This window comes from Lissotriton helveticus, chromosome 7, assembly GCF_964261635.1.
Source record: "Lissotriton helveticus chromosome 7, aLisHel1.1, whole genome shotgun sequence".
Lineage (NCBI taxonomy): Eukaryota > Metazoa > Chordata > Amphibia > Caudata > Salamandridae > Lissotriton > Lissotriton helveticus.
In genome coordinates this window covers 202,207,066-202,227,521 of record NC_136068.1, presented here as the reverse complement: position 1 = coordinate 202,227,521, position 20,456 = coordinate 202,207,066, and positions in this window count along the sequence as shown.

Here is a 20,456-nt window from a genome sequence, read left to right as displayed (position 1 = left end):
GTTCCTTAGCGCTCAGACAGGAAACAGATCCCTCCTGAGGCGGAAAGCCGGGAGGTGCGTGATAGAATTGTTTTAAAACTGCTGTGTTTATTGTGTGATTATTCTTGATTTTAATAAGAACCTCACTCACCCTCTGAGCACCACTCACTTAAGCTGCCTCATCCCCCTGCACAGCGGATTTAACGCTGATGCGGGCGTTTGATTGATGGTATTTTCGCCGCCATTGTGAGCCACGAGACACGCCTCTCGGACAGGCCACGCCCCTTCCCTTCACCCCTCCCTCTCCCATAAAATATGTGCCTTCATAGGAAGTGCAGCGGACGAGCGCAACGGGCGCACCGATTGCGCGCCGAAGGCGCGCTTAAGGCAAGCCCGTCTGCGCCCGTCATCGCCACGACATCGCCTTTCGCCAGTCCCCCTGGTCAAACCATGTTCAATATGCCCTTACGGTACAACCGAGAAGTTCTTCTTGCCTTAAACCACAGTCAGAGATGTATTGACGTGAATGGCATCCTTGGCCAAACGAATCTCCAATGCAACTCTTGCCATTTCACCATTGACAGCCCAAGTCACATTCAAGGAAAACGATGTACACCTACTACCTTCCCCCTCACGATACTTCAACTCAATGTCAGGTCACTCACCAAACACCATCTAGAGATCAACTCCCTCATACTGGATGAGAACCCCGACATTCTCTTTCTTTGCGAAACCTGGCTACGGGATGGCGCGTCTGCCATTCCCAATCTCACGCTTCCAGACGACTATCACATGTCTACTATAAACCGCGACACGAGAGGCGGTGGCATAGCGGTAATTTATAAGAAGCAATTCACCTGCTCATTTATTAAAGAAGCTCTTCCTGACTGCGAATGCGCCCGATTTAAAATTACAACTAGCCCACACTTCACAATGTCTGGTCTGTACATCTACCGCCCACCTGGCCCTGCTTCCAGGTTTATTGACGCCCTCCTCGAGTTGACTACCACACTTGTGACCAAATCTGCCAATTTTACCATCCTGGGCGACCTCAACCTTCATTTTGACCTATCTAACGACCACACTATTAAAAATCTTCTTACGGATCTCTCTGCCCTACAGCTTAACTCCCTCATCCAGGCTCCCACTCACCTAGCGGGACATACTCTGGACCCGGTCTTTACCAACATCCATGAGGCCACTACAGAAATGCCCATACCTATGGGATGGACGGACCATTATCTCGTCAAATTGACTATCCTAGTCTCTGGACGACCGCACAAAGTCGAATCAACCCGCCGCCTAAAAAGACCATGGCACAAACTATCCACCGCTGTTTTCCATGATACCCTAGGAGAATTCCACCGGGAAGACAACCAAGACATTGACACGACCTATAACGCCTTTAATGACTGGATCACGGGTGGACTTGACACTCTTATTCCAGCTAAACTGACCAAAGGACGTACCACACCGTCCAACCCTTGGTACAATGACACTCTCAAAGCCATGCGCAAGGAATGCAAAAGAACTGAGCGTCTTTGGAGAAAAGACTTTGACCGTCAAGACAAAATCAACTATATATCAAAACTTAAATCATATCAAAAAGCCATCCGTACGGCCCGTGCGGCTTTCTATGCTGACAAAATCAGCTCAAGTCCAAATCCGGCTAAAATAATCTTTAAACTAGTCCAAGAACTTCAGAGCTCTAGGTCACCCTCTCCCAATATTGCATCCGCTGAACAATGTGAACATCTCGCTACATACTTCGTAGAGAAAGTCCAGAATATCTACAAAACCTTCTCCCAGCACCCTTTCCACCCCATCAAACCCACCAATTTCACCTCCAATTTCACCCCTCTTACTCAAATCCCCGATATATCTGCTGATGACCTAATCAAACTGTGCAGAAAGGTGAAGTCAGGCTCCCCTGCGGATCCTATGAGACCTACCCATTTCATGGACTCGCTTGACTTCTTCCTACCCCCCATGATCGACATACTTAACCTCTCTTTCTCTTCTGCTACTGTTCCGGCAGCCTGGAAACAGGCATGGGTGTCACCCATTATCAAAAAACCCTCCCTGGATCCATCGAAACCGGAAAACTTCCGACCAATATCCTTACTCCCTTGGCTGTCCAAAATTGCAGAGGCCCACGTTAATGGCATTCTCTCCAAACATGTGGACCTGAATGGCATCCTGGACCCATCCCAAAATGGCTTCAGACCAGGCCACAGCACGGAGTCTGCCCTTTTGGCCACCACCGAATACCTCCGGACGATCTTAGATTCCGGTCAGAGTGCTGCGCTGATCCTTCTTGATCTCAGCGCAGCCTTTGACACGGTATCCCATGGCATTCTTCTTAAGCGTCTGGAGATGACCGGTGTGTCTGGCCTCGCTCTGACCTGGTTCCGCTCCTTCCTTAAGGACAGATCCTTCCGGGTGTCAGCCCCTCCTTTTCTTTCCAAACCCCATCCCATAACACAGGGAGTTCATCAGGGCTCAGCGTTGAGCCCTTCCCTCTTCAACCTATACGTGCAGCCTCTTGCGGAGGTGGCCAAAGAGTGGGGGCTGACGCTGGTATCGTATGCCGATGACACCCAGTTGGTCATCACCCTCAGAGAAAGCCCCTCCATCGCGGCCTCCAGGTTCAGAAATGGCCTGGCAGCAGTGGCACAATGGATGACGGACAATTACCTACAACTGAACGCCGGGAAAACCGAAGTGCTTCTCCTTGGCAGAAACACCAGCCTTTGGAACGAACACTGGTGGCCGTCATCCCTTGGTTCCATCCCACTCCCTAAATCCCTTGTAAAAAATCTTGGAATTTGGATGGACGCCACACTCAGCTTCCAGACACACACCAAAATGGTGGCCGCCACCTGTATAGGTCTTTTGAGAAATCTCAGCTCTATACTTGGCTTTTTCGATCCGAAGGTCAGCCAGTTGATTGTCCAAGCGACTATCCTTTCTCGCTTGGACTACGCGAATGTCCTCCTCCTGGGCGCAAACAAAACAGAAATTGCTAGACTTCAACACGTGCAAAACGCGGCGGCGAGAACGTTGGTCGGCCTTCCCCGAAGATGCTCAGCCAGAGCTACCATCCGCAAACTTCACTGGTTGCCCGTTGGCTTCAGAATTCAATTTAAAGCCCTCATCACGATCTTAAACATCTTCAAACAGGGAAGTCCCACTCTTCTACAAAATCTCATCAGCCCCTACGTTCCTGGTCGTGATCTGCGCTCCTCTAACCAGCTCCTCTTGAGTGTTCCCCCGTGCAAAGCTTTGCCGCACTGGAGGTCGCTCCTTCAGGGTCCTGGGACCCAAGCTATGGAATGCTCTGCCCCTTCACATCCGTTCCCTAGACAGCCTTCCTACTTTCCCGAAAAGCCATCAAGACCCTCCTATTTCCTTCCGGTTAGCTCTTCATTCCCCCCCCTTCCTCTTCCTGGTAGGGTCTGTAACTTCTCTCAGCGCCGGGACGCCCCATTGCTGGGGCAGCTGTCGCGCTTTACCAAACCCAGAATAGAATAGAATGTGCCGGAAGGTGTCTCTTCCTGCACATAAACAATCCAGAATGCCGATTTGAAACTCCTATGTTGCTGTGCTGTGCAGAACACACAGAATTTGCAAATCGTCATTTTGTTCAATGATTGTTTATGTGCAGGAAGGATGGCTGGAAGATGCAACTTGCTTTACAAAGGATGTCCTTTAGACACATTTGAAAAACATAACTATGAACTATTCTGGAAGAATGGTTATATGGAATGGAAATAAAGTAGCTCCCACTGATTACATGAGGTAACAAACAATAGAGGAGGATGGTAACTTTGAAAGACCACCAAACTCTTTGATCATAATTGACAATATAGTGGAATTTCATTTTCAAAGGAGACCCTCATCACAAATATAACACGTTGGTTAGGACTTGTCTTTCCTATATACAACAAGGAACAGTGGTTCCTGTGGACCATATTCATAATATTTGATAATCACAAAGCTCAATTGAATATGCTCTTGGGAACAGATTGTCAGAGGGAGAATCAAAATCATGCACAACAAGAATTACAAGGCTTTTTACTTTTTATGCATATTGTGTTTAGTAAGGTGTAGCAAAGAATTGTGCTCGGTATCCCAAGTGTACTAAAACCTATATTTCAAGAGTGACTGTATGTATCATACAGTAGGTTTAATTTGTACAAAAACCTTTTTAACAGAAGGCTAGGGGCTGGAGGCTGGTTCTTTTAAAATATGTGTCAACAGTGTTTTGACCCCAAAGGCAAATAGAGGGTCTCATCAGGACCTAACAATGCGGGACACCTGAAATAAAAAAAAAACATGGTAACTAAGTCTGCTAAATCAGAGAGAAACTCTGTATAAGAGTCATGGGAACAGGGCGATTTACCTGAAGCGCGACCGATTCACTGTCAGTGTGGAAAAGTGCACACCAGTAAAGTTGTGGCTCAAGACAAAGTGTAAAAGGAGATTGTACACACATGGGGTCCAGCCGGGCACTATCAAGAAGAAAAAAAGGGTTTAAAGAGTTGAGTATATCACCTTTTGAATTGTATCATTGCGAAATGGCTTGTGTAATCATGATAGCTACTCATCCCAATATGAGAGGGAGGGGAGGGGCTTGACAGTCCTTATAGCTTGTGAGATACAACGTACAAATCCCAAATTAGTATGGATTACCATCTGAGAGTGGAAATTTAAAGATACAGAGGACACAATTAATGCTAACGTTACGAGCCGATTTACTATGTCAAAAATGGTTAGAGCACTTTACGTCCACTCACCCAAAGAGGGGAGAAATCATCTCTTGTTTGCTGATGTCACCTGCCTCCATAGTCAGCCAGGATCCAAAATATCAATGTTTATTGAGTATTTGTTACAGTTTGAATGAAGATAAAATTAGTGTGCTAGATACACTGTTCTAACCATGTGCCAAACCTCAATCTCTAACCCAGCTATGAACGCGACTCACCAATTGCGGACTAAGGACACTCCTTCCATTAAATAATGGAGCGCGGCCGGCGAAGTCAGCCAGAGGAGTGAGGGAGACGAATCACCCTTCTCCGGAAACTTCAAATGTCAGGATCCTTCTGTGAGCAGCAAAAGGCAGCACGCAGCTCCCGGGACTAATTATAGATTGAAGCAGCAGCTGCCGCACCCCCTGCATTGCAACATGGCAGACATTGCTAGAGGCAAAGAGTTTCTCTATTTTTCTAACTCAGTTTGGAGTCTTCTTATGGTCTATTCAGTGTATTACTGTGCATGTGTGTGTGTTGCACAAATACTTTACACATTACCTCTTTAGATAAACCTGACTGCTCTGTGCCAAGCTACCAGGATGTGAGCACAGGTCATCTTTGAGTATGTCGCTTGTTTGCCCTAACTAGAGTAGTGGTTCATGCATGGACTGGGTGCATACCTTAGTCAACCTGTAACTCCATTTCTAACAAAAATGCAAACAGGTGTAATAGAATTAATGAGGTGTGGAGCGGAAGCGGCACCTACCTCGGCGCAACAAAGTCCGAGCGCGGGGGTCCCGTCTCCCGCGCCCGGTCACTTAACGTCCCGGACACCCAGGACACCTTCTCTTTTTCGTCCCCTGCAGGTACCGACACTGGAGCACGAAGGACCGGAAACCCTCGCCAGGAACACCGGAAGTGACGGTGGGTCGACCCCTAGCGACCCGGAAGCGATCGACCTCGACCCCGGAAGTGGACGGCCAGACCAGAACCCGGAAGGTAGAAAAAGCCCCGAGGACGAAGGAGAGGTGTTTGGAGCAACCGACTCGTGGCAGGAGGCAGCGGACAGCGACGGACCCCAGAGAGAGAGAGGAGCAACACTGCGAGACCGAAGCGAGGACGAGGAAGAGGACGTCTGGACGGAGGACTGGTGGCGTCCTCAGGAGGAAGCTGGAGAGCGGCCGCAACTCGGACGAGAGTTGCGGCGGGGCACGTGAGTACCCGTTACCCTTTCTCCGTGTCCCCTCCTGTATATAGTAATAACTGTAAATACCCTTGTAGATATTCCGTAGACTGCACGAGCACAGGGATATTTAGGGATTTCTCACGCGCACTGTACAAAGACCGAGCACTGTCCTGCACCATCCCGCCTTCATCCCTCCCGCCTCTTTCTTGCCTGTTCCATTCCCCCCCCCTACCGTCCCCTCCTCACTGGCCTTTCTCAGTACCTTTTCACTCCCCGGTGTAGGTGGTGGGGTGTACTGCTGAGAGTACTCAGATTAAAGCCCTACGCTTCTCTCCTTTCATTCAAGCCTCCAAGGAGCCCCAGTACCGCACCGAGGAGACTACTGGCGGAACAAGGAGAAGCAGATCCTGATCCCCAACATCCTCGCCGAGCCTGGTCCACCGCCGTTTCTATCAGCCCACCACCCCTTGGATTCAACACTGCATCCCTCCCTCATTGTGACTTTGTCCTTCTGCTGCAATAAAACACTTGTCATAGCTCACTTTATCCGGCCTCCCCGCCTGTTATTCCGGTCCGCCCGCCACCCAGCCCCACAAGTGGTGTCAGAAGTGGGATATCCCGGAGGCATGGAGGCCGCTGTCAAGCAACTGGCACAAAGCCAGGAAGAATTGGGAAAAATGATGGAGAGGTTCCTCAAGACGGCAGAAGATGATCGGGGCCAATTACATGACGTGCTGAAGGGACAGGGAAGCGCACAGGACCAAGCCCTCGAGAAGCTCACTACAGTCATGGGGCTTCAACGACCAGCCACCTCCCTACCCTCAGTCTTTCTACAGAAGTACGTCCCCGGAGAGGACCCCGACTACTTCTTCACGAACTTTGAGCGCCTAGCCCAGGCGGCGGCCTGGCCCGCTGATCGGTGGGGCCACTACCTGGGTCCCCTGTTGACGGGTGAGCTGCAAGCTGCCTACCAGCAAGCCAACATCCAGGGACAAACCCCCTATGCCGACATCAAGACCTGCATCCTGGAACGGCTAGGAATAGATGACGAGACCTATAGGGTGAGGCTGCGTCAAGCCAGGGAAGGGCCCCAAGAAACGCCTAGGGCCTTGTCCTTCCGTATACAGGATCTGGCCAACCGGTGGTTGAAACCTGCTACGGCCACCAAGGAGGACATTCTGGCCAAAATATATTTGGAACAGTATTTGGCTTCCCTGCATCCTGCCACCCAAAAGTAGGTGCGTCAGCATGCTCGCCTAACGCTCGACAGCGCTGTAGAAATTGCCAGCGCCTACAGCCGAGCGCAGGAAACCCAGCGACCAAAGGAGGAACACCCGTCCCGCATAACTCCAGGAAGCCATCCCCGGGTCCCTCGACCCCCTCAGGTGGTCAGGAAACCTGACCCCGCTCCCCTGATGCCATACCCTATCCTGCCTCGACCCCACCCACCGGGCCCTCAATGTTACCACTGTGGTGGGTTCGGGCATATTGCTCGCGTCTGCCCCCAAAAGGAGGAACCCATGGACATAGGGTTGGCAAGAAACTATGCCTGTCTCACCGCGGACACCACCCCTCCTCCTTTTCGGTGCCCGGTGCGGATAGACGGACACGGAATGATGGCCCTGGCCGACACGGGATGCCGACAAAGCGTTATAAGACCCCAGGAGTTGCCCCGTCCTGTCGGGCCAATGACAGGCAACGTGGCTATCACGTGTGTGCATGGCGACACTAAGAACTATCCAACCACCCAGGTCCATGTGCAACACACCACCGACGCGGGCAGTCTGCTAACGGTGGGCCTGATCCCTAATCTCCCTGAGCAAGCGATATTGGGCAGCGACTATAGCGGTTTTCCTCGTCTACTCCAAGACACCACCGATTCCCTGAGGAACTGGTGGGCCGAGGCCCCTTTCTCCCATGAACTTTCTCCTGTGAATCCGGTGACCAGACCTACCAAGACCCGAAGACAGAAGAAAAAAGAAAAGAGAGAGTTCGCGATGGCCTTTCCTGCTCAAATAGACGTCCATCCCTGGGAAACCGACCGGGAATTCCGCGCCACACAACAGGAAGACCCGGTGTTGCAGGAAGCCTGGGCCCATGCTCTGGACGCTGAGGACCCACTACATGTAGGTCCTTATTTCTTCCGAAAAAACGGGCTCCTCTACAGGAAAGGGGGACCCCAACAACCAACCCAGCTGGTTATCCCCGGGTTATTCCGCGACAAAGTGCTGTTCCTGGCCCATAGCCACTTGCTGGGAGGTCATTTCAGCGATGAGAAAACCGGACGCACGATCCTTGATAAGTTTTATTGGCCCGGGGTTCACGGACAGATCAAACAGTATTGCCGGGAATGTCCAGTATGCCAACGAAACAGCCGCTACCGTCCCCCCAGGGTTCCTTTGCAGCCTCTCCCCCTTATTGATGTCCCTTTCACTAGAGTAGGCATGGACATTATCGGACCATTGTTGCCCTCCCGAACCGGTTGTCGGTATGCTCTTGTGTTGGTAGATTATGCCACCCGCTTCCCTGAAGCGATACCCCTACGCCATCCCACCACACAAACCATATCCAAGGCCCTCATATCCATCTTCTCGAGGGTGGGTTTCCCCCGCGAGATACTCACCGATCAGAGGACACCCTTCGTATCCTCCCTTATGCGCCAGGTCTGCTCCCACCTAGGCATCAAGCAGATAAGGACCTCGGCCTACCACCCCCAGACCGATGGGTTGGTAGAGCGCTACAACGCCACCCTCAAAACGACGTTGAAGAAACTCCTAGGCCTCGAAAGCAAAAGGTGGGAGGAGATGCTTCCCCTGGCGCTGTTTGCCATCAGGTGCAAGCCACAAAGCAGTACTGGTTACTCTCCTTATGAGTTGTTGTATGGCCGAGCCCCACGGACACTCTTGGATATGGCTAGGGAAGCATGGGAAGCCGAACCCGACAGAACCCGACCCCTTCCTGAATACGTGGACAATCTAAAGACCCACCTTGAACAGATAAGGGTCATCGTGAGGCAGAACCTGGTGGCCGCCCAAAACACCCAGAAACACCAATATGATAAGGGAACCAAGGCTCGGAAATTCAACCCAGGGGATCTAGTGTTGTTGTTGCTTCCTTCTTCCGACCATAAGCTGCTAGGGCAGTGGCAAGGCCCCTTCCCGGTGCTAAGAGCCGTGACCCCTGTAACATATGAAATAGAAACCGAACCCACCAGAGGAATAACCCAAATCTATCACGTGAACCCCCTAAAGAAGTGGGAGGGACCCCGTCCAGTACTGTCTAGCGCAACACCCCCTCCCTTCGAAATATGCATAGATCCTGACCTTCCCGAACAGCACAAACGAGACCTCAGACGGGCCATGTTCTCCGTACAACCCGTATTTTCCTCCCTACCCGGACACTCCACGGTAGTGGAACATGCCATCCACACAGAACCAGGAAAAATAGTAAGACAAAGACCTTACCGCATTCCCGAAGCACGTAGAGCCATCATTCAAGAGGAAACGAACCAAATGCTGAACATGGGCATCATAGAACCCTCCAATAGCAGCTGGAACTCCCCGATTGTTCTAGTCCCCAAGCCAGACGGATCCACAAGATTCTGTATTGACTTTAGGGAAGTGAACAAGATATCGGCCTTCGACACCTACCCCCTACCCCGCGTAGATGAAATGGTGGAACGAATAGGCAAGGCCAAGTATATAAGTACCCTGGATCTTTGCAAGGGGTACTGGCAGATCCCCCTCAAAGCAGCCGACAAACCCAAGACCGCCTTCTCCACGCCTGAGGGCTTATTTCAGTTTAAAGTGATGCCCTTCGGACTTCACGGAGCCCCGGCTACTTTTCAAAGGGCCATGAACCTGGTGCTACAACCACATACCAAGTACGCCGGGGCCTACCTTGACGATATCCTTATATATAGCGATGATTGGGAACAGCATCTACGCCACCTAAGAGCCGTTGTCACCTCACTAGGGAACAATGGTTTTACCATAAACCCCTCCAAGACCACCTTAGCGGCCCAGAGTGTGAAATACCTGGGCTACCTGTTAGGGGAAGGGCTCATCCGGCCTCAGGACAATAAGATCAAGGCCATCCAGGCCATCCCTTTTCCCCGAACCCGGAAGGAACTCCGAGCCTTTCTTGGATTATTGGGGTACTATAGGAGGTTTATCCCATGTTTCTCCCAAACAGCGGCCCCTTTAACCGACCTGTTAAAGAAAACCACGAACACAGAAGCACTACTCCAACATCCCCCAACCCTGGTGGTCCACGCCTTTGAGCGTCTGAAACAATCCCTGGTAACCAAACCTGTGTTAGTCAGTCCAGACTATACACGAACATTCATACTGCAAACAGACGCCTCTGATCAGGGCTTAGGGGCGGTACTCTCACAGAGGGATAACACAGGGGTCGAACGGCCTATCCTCTACCTCAGCCGGAAACTGTTTCCCCGGGAAGTAAACTACGCTGTGGTAGAGAAAGAGGCCCTAGCCATCAAATGGGCAGTGGAAAGCCTTCGGTACTATTTGGAGGGGCGGGAATTCGAACTCTACACAGATCATGCCCCTCTGGAGTGGATGGCCCGCAATAGGGGCCACAATGACCGAGTACTCCGGTGGTTCCTCTCCCTACAGCCCTTTCGGTTCAAAACATTACACAGGAAAGGACTGCAACAGGGCAACGCTGATTATCTGTCCCGATACCCACCTCCCAGTTCCCCTACAAGAAAGACAGCTAGGGAAAGGGGATGTGGAGCGGAAGCGGCACCTACCTCGGCGCAACAAAGTCCGAGCGCAGGGGTCCCGTCTCCCGCGCCCGGTCACTTAACGTCCCGGACACCCAGGACACCTTCTCTTTTTCGTCCCCTGCAGGTACCGACACTGGAGCACGAAGGACCGGAAACCCTCGCCAGGAACACCGGAAGTGACGGTGGGTCGACCCCTAGCGACCCGGAAGCGATCGACCTCGACCCCGGAAGTGGACGGCCAGACCAGAACCCGGAAGGTAGAAAAAGCCCCGAGGACGAAGGAGAGGTGTTCGGAGCAACCGACTCGTGGCAGGAGGCAGCGGACAGCGACGGACCCCAGAGAGAGAGAGGAGCAACACTGCGAGACCGAAGCGAGGACGAGGAAGAGGACGTCTGGACGGAGGACTGGTGGCGTCCTCAGGAGGAAGCTGGAGAGCGGCCGCAACTCGGACGAGAGTTGCGGCGGGGCACGTGAGTACCCGTTACCCTTTCTCCGTGTCCCCTCCTGTATATAGTAATAACTGTAAATACCCTTGTAGATATTCCGTAGACTGCACGAGCACAGGGATATTTAGGGATTTCTCACGCGCACTGTACAAAGACCGAGCACTGTCCTGCACCATCCCGCCTTCATCCCTCCCGCCTCTTTCTTGCCTGTTCCATTCCCCCCCCCTACCGTCCCCTCCTCACTGGCCTTTCTCAGTACCTTTTCACTCCCCGGTGTAGGTTGTGGGGTGTACTGCTGAGAGTACTCAGATTAAAGCCCTACGCTTCTCTCCTTTCTTTCAAGCCTCCAAGGAGCCCCAGTACCGCACCGAGGAGACTACTGGCGGAACAAGGAGAAGCAGATCCTGATCCCCAACATCCTCGCCGAGCCTGGTCCACCGCCGTTTCTATCAGCCCACCACCCCTTGGATTCAACACTGCATCCCTCCCTCATTGTGACTTTGTCCTTCTGCTGCAATAAAACACTTGTCATAGCTCACTTTATCCGGCCTCCCCGCCTGTTATTCCGGTCCGCCCGCCACCCAGCCCCACATGAGGTATTTAACCCAACTAGCACCGGCCCTAAGAACTTAGCCCGACCCGGCCCTTCTTCAGCAAGATCTACCTTTCAAGCCCTAACGAAGGCTTTAAAAAAAGGTAACTTCCAAATGTTGGGAAGCTCTGAATTTCAAAAAATACCTCGATGTAGACTGTATCACCAGAGGACTAACAATCTTCAATTTTACTCCAATTTAAACAACAAGCCCTGAAAAAACAAATGAGAGAATAAGGAATGCATCCAATAATATAATTGATCAATTAATCAATATGACAGAAGAGGTTTTTGATAAACACAAAACTGAAGTCGACGAACTCACCAGCAACATCAAAGCAGCTAATTGGGCGGGCGTAACAAAAAAAAACATGATAATGAATAAGGTGATCAACAATTTTGAAGAGGACGTCATTAAAAAAAACAGAAAGTATAGGGAAAGACCAAGTGGATTACTAATTAGGAAAGGTTTATACTTTTCCTAAAAAATACAAAATGCAATCGCTTCTCCAAAATCAAAGTGTAGGAGCCACCAACACACAACCGTCAGCAGCTATAACAACAACATCGGATATAGAATATCCGAGGAGCTCAGTGACCATATCTATTATTAGTTTGGGAGTACATTAACAAGTCAGATGTCATCGTCCAGGAAATCTAAGTACCCAAGATACAAAGACAAAAGCTTCACCAAATTGTACTGATAATGTGGAACCATCAGAGCATAGAAATCAAAATTGAACTGCATAGATAAGAAACATCCGCAAATTCAATGATATATGGTAAAAACTATGATCAAACAAAACACAGTCAGGAACATCCCTAGAGGTGACCAACTTTGTGCAACAAGAATCTTCATGTCTATCAGAGCTATTTGAGGATATCTGAAGAAATTTGTTACACACTGATAAACAGAAACTCCACACCAATTTAGAAAAATAGAGTACAATGTAATAAATTATTTGACACCAAAATGACAAGAATCAGTACAATTGGACAGAGTAAGGGCCATTGGAGAATTGGCTATATGTACCTCCGCCCATAAGGGTCGTTGGATACATAGCCATTTTTGGCTGTTCGTCACCACCACGGTAAAAAGCAAAAAAGACCCCCTAGCTATGGGAGATAAATCACATGGTGAGGGAGGCTCTATCTTTTTGATTCTTAAAAAGAAAACCTGCTTTTGGATATTATTTTTGAAAATAAAAAAGTAAACAGTTTGGTTTAAGACTTTGTCACATTGATGGAGCTCTGCACCAAACTGTGAAAAGCATTGACAGGAACTGCCTTGATGGCGGTTCCTGCAGATACTTTAGAAATGACTGCTAACTATGCAGTCATTCATTCATTCAAAATACTTTATTCGGTTTTAAAGATAAAACCATAAAAGTTTCACAGCACAATACAACCATTTAAAAAAACACCGACATTTCTTAAAAACCTGATTACAGTACAATGAAGTTAAAATATAGGCACCAATACCAAGTTATAAAACAAGTACAGGCCAAACGGGCAATGTGCAAAATACAAACTCATGAGGCGAAAGGTGATAATACAGAAGGTGACTGTCAATGCTCCATACATAATCTAGATCGCAGGGCTGATTTTAAAAAACCTGCTACAAAGGGGATACAGTCTGGTTTTAACAATTGTAAATAAAAAAGAGCAGGGCGAACATGATTAAAATTCAGTTTCTTTAATAATGATGTTAAAAAATATCTACGGGGGACAATGTAAAAAGTGCAGAAAAACACAAAGTGCAGCAGGTCCTGTTGTGACACTCCGTCGCAGCCACAGGGTGCCAGCACTTGTCCCCTGCAGCTCCCCTTCGGGACCGCTAAAAGCAAATGATATTAATCCAAACGAAACCTGATCAATAAAAACCGCTCATGGGTAGACAATTGCCACAGAAGGCAGTCATTTCTAAATTCGGAGGACGTCATCTCCGTCAGGGCAATCGACTAATGTATTCGGTATATAAATGGCCCCTAAACGTACACAGGCTTGCAGTTTTACTATATTGCATATAAATAATAATTGTGAAAATCGGGTTTCAGTCAATATTTATTCTTTGTGCATCACCAAGTAAAGTATCTTGATTTGTTTTGATCCTTAAAATCTTTGTTTCCATCACACTCCACAATTACAAAAAAGTACTTAATTTTTGCTGTCATAACTGATTAATGTTTACAGTACATTTACAGGTATTTTACATTTTGTTGTCTGTTACAAAAAATGACATTCTACGGTCTTCCATTCACACTTTATGTACCCCAGCAAGATTGGCAGATAATTCAATTTACTTTTCTTCCTCGGCTTGCATATTGAGAAGAGTTTGTAAACACCAGTCCCCATATTAAAATAAGAAGCAGCAGAAGACGTAGCCTGAGATATCACCTCTGTATTTGAAGTGCAACAGATGTGACAAGGTGAATACAGATTATAAAGACATTTTTATTTATTGCTTGGACTTTAGTGATCTACTGAGGTCGCAACTCATAGTTTGGGAAACACTAGTCTAAGGGGAGATTCTCATACATTTTGTGCTGAGATAGTGTCACAAAAGTGATGCTAAACAGCAAAAAAAAAAATGTGCCTGGTTCACTTTCCAGTGGAAAACTACCGAAAAGTAACTTGAAACAGTGTGAAACGCTGCTTTGCATTATTTTGCGTCAAGGGAGTGTTAAGAACATTAGTAGACAGGATTTTGTGCCTAAAATTAACACAGCTGAAAAGCAGACATTAAAGGGTGAAATATTTTCATTTCTCCTAGCTTTTCCGACTTTGCTTCTGTGCTGCACTGTACAGCACAAATACAAAGTAGAAACAGGTTTTAAACTTGTCTAGCCATAGTATTTTGAACAGGAAGTGTACCCTACCTGTACAAAATAAATGGGAGAAACAAGCATGCAAGGTGTGTGCCTGGCCCAGGACAGCCGAAATCAGCGCCGGCGCTAGGGAGAGGGAAGGAGAGAGCCATATCTCTGTGAATATGGAGCCCTCCTGCTCGCTCCCTGTCATGCAACGCAGCATTTGTGGCTGCTGCTCTACGTTCCGTGACACCTTTGAGAATCTGGGCTAACATCTCCTAATAAAGCATTTTGCCTCACTAGCGCAGGTGCGCTGCTACTTAACCGCTTGGATGCTCATGACGAGCTCAGCTCGTCGCCGTCGCTCATGACGAGCTCAGCTCGTCATGACCGCGCCCGTCCCGTGGAACGCTCACACGCTGGGCTGATTTCCCTGCTGTGCTGAACGTTCCATTGGAACGGGCACGGTCATGACGAGCTCAGCTCGTCATGAGCACATGAGCGCCGTGGCTCATGACGAGCTGACCTCGTCATGAGCATGGGGGCGCTGTACGCGCCCCCCGCCCCCCAGCACAGCGGGAAAATACCGCGAGCAGCGAAGGGGTTAAATACTTAAAAGGGGCAGAAAACTCCACAAAGCTGGGAACCTTCCAGATGGACAAATTTCAATTATCTTCAGAAAAAGAGCTGTAGGAAAGAAAAAATACCATTTAAACCTGGACATTATTTTTTTCTCCCCTCCAGTATATGGTCTGGAAGCTCAAGCCAGCAGCCAGCAAAAAATATCTCTTGAAATACTGCTGTAGGAATGCTGAACTGATATTTTTGGGACTGCTGAGACATTTTTCACTTGCAATGCAGTTCAACTCACAAACTCCGCAGATATGACAGTGATGCACTGAACCTGCCGGTTATCAGTGGCGGAGCTGGCTTGCCAGCAAGGCTATGCAATCTTTGCATGAAACGGATGATACAGCCATGTTATTCATCACTGAAAGTGTCAGTCTGTCTACAGGCATAAAACATAACCTTTATCAGAGTGCCTTAGAGGCGGTATAATGTCCAAAGATTCCTAAGAACAAGCACAATTGTCAAAGTTGGAAAAATTATGTATTCAAATGCATCAGGACATGCAGTCATAAACGCTCCGCACAGACATGGTACATTTTTGGATGATATGCCTTTTTTGTATTCATCAAAAGATCAGAAACTATTGTTCTGATATTTTGCCAAATACTTTTAAAAAGCAGGAGCCATATATGTAGCAGCAGTAAAATCACGGTATTTAAACTTTCATTCTCATAAACCTAGTCGCTTCTATCTTTAGAGTCATTTATAGTCAACACATATGAAATCCGCTGCCATCCTGTGGCTTATTTATTATCGCCATTTTGAAAGGAAAGGACCTTTCGATTCCCAATAGGCAGGACTCCACTAAACTTGAAGGATGCACCATTACGAGTTGCAGCCTTTGAGTGCAGACTTATCAGAGACTAAACAAGCTGAGGATTCCAGCCTTTCATCTTCCAGCCTTTCATCCTCCTATCCAGAAATGACTCAGTTACTTACCAGTAAGTAATCTCATTACTTCGATTCAGCTTCATCACCCAGCCCTTGCATCCAGATCCAGGATCCAGGTACCATACTGCTGTCCTTATTACATCCTATCATCTGGACCATAGCTCCCCTTCTAAGATGGTGAGCTATAAAGGTCTTCTCTTCACTCATCACCCAAAGAGTGCACTGATCAAGTCATCTCCTGTTGGAGAAGTAAGCCTCCACTGGGAAGAAAGAAAAGTAATAAAGACTTATAAAAGGAAGCTGATTTAAGGTAATCAGTTTATGCTAGGTAAATAAGGCATTGGATCACCCTTATCCCCTCTCATTCCTAGGGTTGAGCAAATTTGGATATTTTTGTTTCCTTGATGCTTCTGAATTGAATTGAATTGAATTGAAACAACACTTGTATAGCGCTATCTACCCGGGGGCCTCGTAGCGCTTATGACAAGAACTTATCTAGCGAGGGCTCAAGGCAGATCAGCAGGGTGTAGCATACAGGTGTGTTTTCAGGGTTTTCCTGAAGGAAAGATGATTTACAGTTTCCCGAAGGGGTAGAGGGAGGGTGTTCCAAAGTCTGGCCGCAATGTGTGAAAAGGAGCGGCCACCCCAACGTGCTTTCCTAACTCTGATGGGAGTAGCCAGCTGGAGGGAACAGGAACGAAGGGAACGAGATGGAACATAAGGAGTGACCAGGGACTGAAGAATTGCGGGGCCAGTACGATGAAAGGCCCTGTGTAGTATACACATGGCCTTAAATTGTATTCTTGCAGCTATAGGAAGCCAATGAAGTTCCCTTAAAGCATTCCTAGCTGACTGCCATCGAGGAAGGTTGTAAAGTAGACGGGCCGCACTGTTTTGGGTGACTTGGAGCCTCTGAATGGTGTATGCAGGGGCTCCCATATAGAGGACGTTCCCATAGTCCAGGCGAGATAGTATAAGAGCCTGGACCAGGATCCTCCTTGCCTGGAATGGGAGCAGAGGGAGCACCCTCCGTAACATCCTCATCAACCCAAAACAGGTAGCTGCAGTCTTCGTAGCTTGGACCGAGAAGTTCAGGTCAGTGTCGAGCCAAATCCCTAGACTTTTTATTTGGGACTTGGGAATAGGGGGCAGGCCTAAACATGGGGGCCAGGTGGATGCAAAGCCCGAGGGGGAGGGATTGCCCAGCAGGATGACATCTGTCTTCTCCCCGTTAAGTTTTAAACAGGAAGATTGCATCCATCTGGAAACAGCCTCCAGACAAGAGCCTAAGGTGCTAGACGATCCTTCCTGGTGGTCTAAGGAGACCACCAGTTGAGTATCGTCTGCGTAGGTGACGATACGCACACCGAAGGGATGGACTATCCTGTCTAGGGGTTCCATGTAGGCATTAAACAGAGTGGGGCTCAGGGAGGAGCCCTGAGGAACCCCACATCTGAGAGGGTGTTTAGGGGATGCCACCTCGCCCTCGAAGACCTGGAAGAAACGGTCAGCCAGGAAGGATGTCAACCATTCTAGGGCCGCGTCCGACACGCCCATGTCCGCCAGGCGTTGTAAAAGCGTGACATGGTTAACTGTGTCGAACGCGGCGCTAAGATCTAGTAGAACTCTTTTAAATAACGTGATTATTTCCTAGGCCTGGGCGAAACTTTAAAATGTATCAACATATATATGGGACCCTCTCTTAAATGTATTTTTGCCAGGGAAAAGAGAGGAACAAGGTATCCAAAACAGAACAAGAATTGATTCCCACGTGGCCTTATTCCTTTTTCTATATTATATCATTACTACTTTCACAATACTCCTTCAAAACATAGTAGACACATACATTTATTTCATATTTGTTTCTTCTTTATTTATATTTCTTGTATTTATTTTGCAAAATTACTTTTTATATATTTTTTTGTTTGAATTCATTATTATCATATCAAAAAAGTTTTTTTCAACAATACATAAATAGACAATAATTAAACAAAATATACGCAATAGAAAGATATATATACAATTTAAAAGCTACCATACAGAGAACACTCCTAACTCACTCTCCCCAAATCCACATACATACACTCTCATACAATCCAAATGCACTCTTTCTTCTGTGTCTAAGGAGTCACAGATCTTCCCGTGAACTGTTACGCTAGGTCGACTCGTTTCGGTGGGTTCAGACCACCTTCCTCAGGACCTCTGACAGAACAAAGTTCATCACGACTGTTTGTGGACTCTGTATGGTTATCCTGACAAACTTTCGGGGTGGTGATCTCTATGTGGATATTCAACCGTCGTTCGGTTAGATAGTTCTTTCCAAAATGAATTCTGCTTGAGATTGTATTTCTTATGGCGTGGTTCCTGATGCGTTTCTCATCGTGTTAAATATGCATCGTTTATCATGGAACACTCTTAGTTAAAACGTTTATATAGAGTCACCCTCGGGTTTGAAGACAATGTTTCTTTATTGTTTCATATGTTTATGCCCATTTGACGTCTTGCGTCTTCAAAATATCGCCATTTCCCATTCCTTAGGAAACTTTCAAATGTGCCTGCGAAACTGATCATTTTTGCATACAGGATTGCCTGTGCAAAAAAAGCCTCTCTGAGAGACATTTCATGCTCACAGTAGTCTCCTGTTTTTTTGTGATTTTTTTTTTAACAACCTGGGTGCTCATATGAAAAAAATCATTGGAGATACCAGTAAATAACTTTCAATCTAAAGCATAATTTCATATCATTTTGTCCACTTTTTATGAAGTTTTGTGAAATATGTGAAAATGTCAGCAATTTGCACACCCCTATTTCACCCATGTATAGCAAACTTCTCCACATATGGTAAAATGCAGGAAAAGAGGGAAACTCCTCGATTTAGGGGAATCACAATAACTGTGATCTATACGAGAATCAGCATGTGTAATGAAAATATGTCACACCCATTGTGATACCTTATCTAACTGCTTATGCATTACCACCACCAAGGAAGACAGAAACCGAGTTCATTTTTCAGTACATGTAGAGAAAAATGTTTAGTGGCAAAGGTTAATGAACTATACCAAACAGAACCTTACATACAACCTTGGGCACTTGGCTCCTACCATTTGCGTTAGACTAGCGTGGATGGAGTAGAGTGATTACTTTTTTGTCGTGACAATATGTGCCTTATGCTTTGGCTCAAGAATCTGCATTATCACTAGTTGACCTACCCAGGGCCGGACAGGGGAACCAAAAGCAGCCCTGGCAAAAATGCCAAAAATCAGCATTCTCTTTGCACAGTCTCTCTCTTTTCATCCATCCATTCTCTCTCTATCTTCTTCTCTCCTACCTCTCTCTTTTTCTCTTTCTTGACGACTCCTCAGACTGCTGCAATCAACATTATAAAGCTAGGGAATGGGACAAAGGCAACAGGAGCAGCCCTAGGCTTTGACACTGAAGGAGTCGCTCCTGTATGTTCTAGATCTGCTCTAGAACCTCAAGTCGATGCTACTTTTTCTCAGAATGAGAGCATGAAGGGGAGAAAAATCATTAACAATGCCAATCAATTCAATTGCAATTCTCTAGGTCCATAATAATCAAAGACTACTAAATAAAGTTAGTTGGTTTATGTCAAAGCCAAGATAAACTGGACATACGGACAACTCAAGATGAGAGTCTAGAAATACATTGGAATCAACATAAAGCCAAATCTACGAATGAGGTTAAGGCAGTGCAGCATGCACAAGATAATTAATTCAATAATCAGGGTACAAAAGATCAAGAAACATAAGTCCAAGCTCACCTGCTTTGTGGGTGGATGGAAATAAAGCATGAATCTATCCCTAAACTAACGCTAATGTGACATCCTATTTAGTCAACCTTCGGGCAGGATAGGTTAAGGTGTCAGTGTGTGGAGTCCTACTTAGAAGTCGGCCCACTTCAATGGGTCGGGAGGCATACAGCTACTGAGACAGAGCTTGTTCTAAGATGCTCTCTCTCCAAAGGCAGAGAAGAAGTGGGGCTCCTTCCCTACTCGCAAGACTCCAATATCACAGGTGTCTTCCCATAATTCTTTCAGGTTACGCCATCGAAACAGGCTGCATTCTCATAGGTGATGTTGCACAGGACGGTGATCGCTCCCAAACAGTAACACAATTACCTTGATTCCCAGGCTCTCTCCAGTGAGAAAATACAATAGTCCTTTTTATCGGCATTAGCTCGCATAGTATCCTCTTCTCTCCTTGCCTAACTCCTAAAACAAAGACATTATTCTAAGTAACAAGGACGTTTCTTCCACCTGCAACACAAACGTGAGAAAGAACAGAATCTAGCATGCACATACAATTCAACTATTAATTTGATTGAGAGAGCTTCCAAGGAAAATGCATTTCATGCCTACGAATTCAGCTAACATAAGAGAAATGGAACATGAGCTTTA